General features: G+C 45.0%; 1 protein-coding gene across 7 annotated transcripts in view; it reads left to right on the top strand.

Moving 5' to 3' along the window:
- The first annotated feature begins 2293 nt into the window (after window positions 1-2293).
- Window positions 2294-5129, top strand: part of LOC121674795 (probable E3 ubiquitin-protein ligase HERC3) — a 45301-nt gene continuing 42465 nt past the window's right edge. For 2 of the 7 annotated variants that reach the window (XR_006019845.1, XM_042049427.1), the window contains exon 1: window positions 2294-2488. The gene's annotated coding sequence lies outside the window, so the exon portion shown is untranslated. Of the gene's footprint in view, window positions 2489-2878; window positions 3090-5129 lie in introns of all 7 variants that reach the window. The other 5 variants (XM_042049423.1, XM_042049422.1, XM_042049425.1 and 2 more) reach the window with 4 other exon arrangements.

Below are 5129 nucleotides of genomic sequence, written 5' to 3'. Positions count from 1 at the left end.
GCTGTGTTCTTCCTTTCTTGTGCATCTGCCTATGTAGATAAGCCTAGCAAGCAGTGTGTCTGTGTTCTCTGTCCTCCTTGCTATGGGGGAGCCATTCACAAGTGGAGTCAAAGGCTGATGTAAGCGTATTTCAAAGAGATGCATCGTATATGCTGATCAAGGCAGTCTTTCCTGTGTGATGCAGAATGACATTGTTACCTACTAAAAAAAAAACCCAAAAAAAAGCTTCCTTTTAAGTTATAGTATAGTAATTAGTAAAAAAAACTTCAAGCACTCACCACAAGCACCAGGGCAGTACAGGAAAGCAGGTGGCATGGGAGTGTTGATGGGAAGAGGGGAAATAGGACCTCAGAGGATGGCAGCTCCCAGCTGAGGGGAGCGAGGGGACATGGCCTGCTCAGATCTAATCCCTGTCCCCCTCACCCCCCTGGGACAAACAGGACATCACAGGGATGCTTACATCCTCTAGGAAAGGCACCACTCTGCTGCAGGTGTATTTTTGCAGAAAGAGGGAACTGGCAGAAACCCAAGTTGTTGCCCACATCTTATGCCCAGCTGATGCTGCCACATTACCTGAGATTTCTGGTTTGGCAGCTTAGCCTGCTTTTCCTCATCAGCCTGCTCCTGGCTGTTGTTTCCCTTTTTATGGTTTTCTAAGCCTCTGGTAGGAAATCCAGAGTGATCTTTTGTGCTGTGCAAGTGCACAAAAGATGTATTCTCTTCGGAATTCAAAATAACCCATTAGAGATTAAATGATAATAGGTTTATTTAGAGCCTGGAGGTATGTCCTTCTCATCACATGATGCAACATCACATGGGAGATTAAAGCCCAGAGTCACTTTCAAGGCTATTTTTAATTTGTCCTCAAATAATCTGTGCTTTTATATACATATATATATATATATATATATACACATATATTATATAAAGACCTTCAGGGTAGTGCACTCCTCTCTGATTTTCTGAAATTAATTTGGACACTGGGTTGTGTCTACATTTTCTCAAGCAGTGCCTGTTGTAAAACATACAGGAGAGTGTAACAGGAGTGAGCATCACATTCAGCTGTGAGTTTAAAAGGCTTCACACAGGCAGCAAAAGTACATTGAACCTGCAGCAGGATGTTTTTTAGGCCGCTCATCTGAGCTGAGTGTCACCTGTAGAGAAGTGCAAGAGCAGCCTTGAAACTTCTCCAGGAAGCTGAAATGTAACCAGTTAAAAATTGGTTTTAACAAGAGACTCTTAGCCCTCTCACACAAATTCTAGGCTCTGCTCCATCATTTTCTTCTTTTTTTTTTGTTGTGTGTGTGTGTACCTTCTCCTTGATTGTGCAATCAGAAACAGACGAAACCGAGTGTAAAGGGAAATGCTCTATTTTGCAAAGGTCTCCAGACGATGAAATAAACAAAACAGAAACAAAAGCAAACACAGAAAGCATGTTTTCTTCTGTCTATGCTTTTTTGTTATTCTAGAAGCTGCTTGTAACACTGGTTAAGCCAAAGCTGTTACAGCACAGGTGTAATTTTACTCTGGGACAGCTCTTTTTATTCTAAACAAACATAATCCATGCAAATACAGGTGATTTTTTACCTGATCCGTCACACATTGTCTGCTAAATGCACAAACACTGCAAACGGCCAGAGATGTTGTGTAAGGGCCATGGATACTTGTGGGCACTACACTTACCTTAGGGACTTCTTCCCCCCATCCTAAGCCCTTGCAAACATCTGTCTGAGGTTAGCTCCAAATATTGACTGTCATTTTAGTGGCCTGAATAGGATCCAACTTGTGCATTGCTCTTGTGGAGCACAGTCTTCTTCTAATAGATGGTACTAAAACCAGAAAATCAGTATTCGGGAGTTACATAATTGCTTGCTCATTGGCCCCTGTGTTTTTTTTTTTTTTCCCTCTCTGTCAACGGAAACTTTGACAACAAACCTTTTTTTTGAGGTTGAAACTTTGTATAAAATGTGTGAGTTCCTAAACAAACGAGCCTGCCAGCTGACCAGAGGCCACATAAAATGCAGAAGAAACAGGCTAGGAGAAAGGAACTGACTATTGTAATTAGTAAGTGATATTTCGTGCTTAACGCATTTTCAAACACTTGAAAGCTGGCTTTCCCTTGAGACCTTCATTTAGAACAGCTTAAATTCTGGAATGCGCTTAACTTCACGCGTTGATTTCTGCTGTGTTTAGAGCGGCTACTGATCCGCTCCGCCGGCAAGGCTAAAGCTCCGCAGCCCCAGCGGGCGGGGCCGGCTGTCCCTGGCGCTCCGCCGCCACGCCAGCTCCCGCGGCATTCCAGCACCGGCGGGAAGGCCGGGCCGCCGCCAGGAGCCTTGAGCCCACGCTGTGCCCTGGCCCCGGGGGAAGGCGATTCCCGGCCCTCCCTGCGCCCGCCCTGCGCATTGGCCGCGCTGCGCGTCACTCCCAGCGGCAGCAGGGCCGGGACTTCCTCGTCGCCGCGACGGCAGCGGCGGGGTCGGTGGCGGTGAGTGCTGGAGAGGGAGAGCTCAGCGCCGCGGTGGGGCTGCGGCCGGTCCCGGTACCGAGCCCATGCGCGGGGGAGTTCCCGCCGCCCTCCCTGGCGCAGGACGCGCGTCCCCGGCCCGGGGCGGGGAGCCCGGGGCGGCCACGCGGCTGCGGCAGGAGCCGCTCGCCGCTGCTGCTGCAGCATCACCTGGCTGCGGGGTGGGCAGGGGGCTGCTGTCGCTCCAGGGTCGGTCTGTGCCCGCCGGGAAGTGTCGGTCTGGGCTTGGGAAGCAGCCGCAGGAAGCCAAGGAGCCCGGGGTGTCCGGGGTGAAGGCAGGGAGGGAGAGGTGATTTTACTGGGATTGCAAAATGGAGGTGATGGCGAGGGGATTGTCATGTTTGATTTTAGGTGTCTATTTTTATATGTCGTCTGTGGGGCCATCTCCATCTGAGGGCATGCGGCTGTGCAGTGGAAATGCTCTGCTCCTGCATTAACTCATTTGCTGGTACACCTTGTGTTCCCTTGTTCCGGAACCTGGTTTGCATTGGACATTGAGTTGGACTGAAACGGAGGCAAAGGGAAGAAGAAAGTGGACTCGGAGGGTTAGTGGCAGAAAGAGGTAGTAAATTCCGTCATTGTTGAGCAATGCCGGTAGAAGAAACACATTTGCTATCTGAAATCTCACAAACAAGAGGGAAGGAAAAACTTGTTTATTCATGCCCTGCCAGTTGGCAGATCTCTTTGTTTAGAGAGCATTGAGCGTTGAGTGTTGTTTGTTGCAATCGTGATATTTACTAAGCTGACTTTCCCAGAAAGAGCGCAGAGTGGAAATGGCTTTAGAATATGTTTGTGTGATTGTGAGGAGAGACTGTGCATGGCATGAGAGCTTTTAAAAAGAGAGAGGAAAAGAAAAAAAAAAAGACAAAATAAAATACATCCTGTCATGATCATACGTGCAGCATTATTACTTTACCAAAGCACCGGGGCTTTTTTCACCAAAGGATATATACTTAGTATGTCAGCAGAACCTTATTATAGCAGAGGGTGGGTCTTCCACCCACAATAGATTTCCTCAAAATATTCCTCACAGTGTGAGGTTTTCCTAGCTCTAGCTGTGCTATGTATGTACTTCACTGTTTTGATGGTGAATTATTCCTGGAATGTCAGGCTCTGAGGATGTGGTGGTATATCTTCCCCCTTCCTTTTTTTTTTTTTTTTTTTTTTAAGTTTGTGGGGTTTTTCTGCAAATGACTGGCTTTACTGCATTGCATCTGTTCTTATCTCTGAAACATGAATACCAAGCTGGCTGTGTTGGGATTTGTGAAGAATAGGAATAGGTGATGCAGTTGGGTACTGCAGTTCTTGTGCTTTTTGCAATCCCGTTTTTAAAAGGAACTGTGAACTTTAATCCCTAACTGATGCTTTTAAGAAAAACATCTCCCCTAAAGGTTTGCCCTCTGAAGATAAAAATTCAGCTTTTTTAAGGTGTATTGAGCTGGGCACTAGGAATATTAATCACTTATATAAAATTTCAGACAAGTGAATATAAATCATATATTTAGTATATACATGTGTATGTGCAGGCACATGTCTGTTAGTGCTTGCCTACACTAGAAACTTTTTATGTAATTGTTTTAGTATGAGAAAGGTGTTCAGTTTGTAGAGGTAGTTTGCAGTGGAAGATGCACTTTTACTCCCTCTTCTACTGTCAAAGAAGAGTAACTGCCTTAACCAGATTGGAAACAGAGTGTGAAATTGTCATTTAAAGCCTCGTTGTGTTTCAGGACACAGCTCCTACTTGAATATATAATGTATTAAGACCTCCAGCAGCTTTTTTTAGGGGGGAGAAAAAAAACAGTCTTAAAAGTCGTGGTTTTTAAAATGTCTTCCACATAAGTAAATTCACCAGGCCATTGGAAATATTTAGCTGTGCCTGTACACTGAAATTCTAAGTGGCTATGTTAGTTTTTGCTCTCCAGTGGAAAGTGTTGGTCTGTTCCTGTGAAACTGAGCTGCACAGAGATTTATTGGCAAAATGTTTAGAAGATGGGGGTGGCAGTCAATAGAAATGATTTAAAAAAACTAGTGAAAACCAGATTTTCTGTGTCTGGTGTCAGGATTGTTAAGTATGAGGGGCTTCAGAAAATCTGGCCTCTAGCATGAACGGTGGGTTGAACTCTGAAATATCACCCTAGTGTTTATATGGATTACTGGGAGTTTGAACTCTTCCTGTTTCAAGTAGTGTCTTAGCTGGAGTGAAAAACCCATCTCTTATCAATCACATCATATTCCCTTGCCCATTAGCAGCAAATTCTCATGTGGAATATGAACACAAGGAAAGTAATTAATGTATTTTTAGCATTTTTAAATGAAACTAGCACTAGGGAAGATGACTGTAGTCTGTAGGGAGCAGACTGTTGAGGTACCCTTTTAGAAGGTATCCCAAATTAATATTTAGATCATGTGGTACAATGTCATTGTAGTTCGAGTCATATACTGGTGAGATCTTTTCAGCTCAGAGGCAGTATCTATTTATCCTAGCAGGGAACATGATCCTTGGATCTTCAGGATTGCTGCTCATGGCTTTGTAACACGGCAGTTCCCCAGGCTGAGAGAAATGGCAGTCCCAGATTTCTGCCATTCCAGTGTCAGTTTTGAA

This window comes from Corvus kubaryi, unplaced genomic scaffold, assembly GCF_017639235.1.
Source record: "Corvus kubaryi isolate FWS band 111438036 unplaced genomic scaffold, C.kubaryi_AGA036_p1.0 71, whole genome shotgun sequence".
Lineage (NCBI taxonomy): Eukaryota > Metazoa > Chordata > Aves > Passeriformes > Corvidae > Corvus > Corvus kubaryi.
Note: the sequence above shows the minus strand (reverse complement) of the source record. Positions and strands in the feature narration are given on the sequence as shown.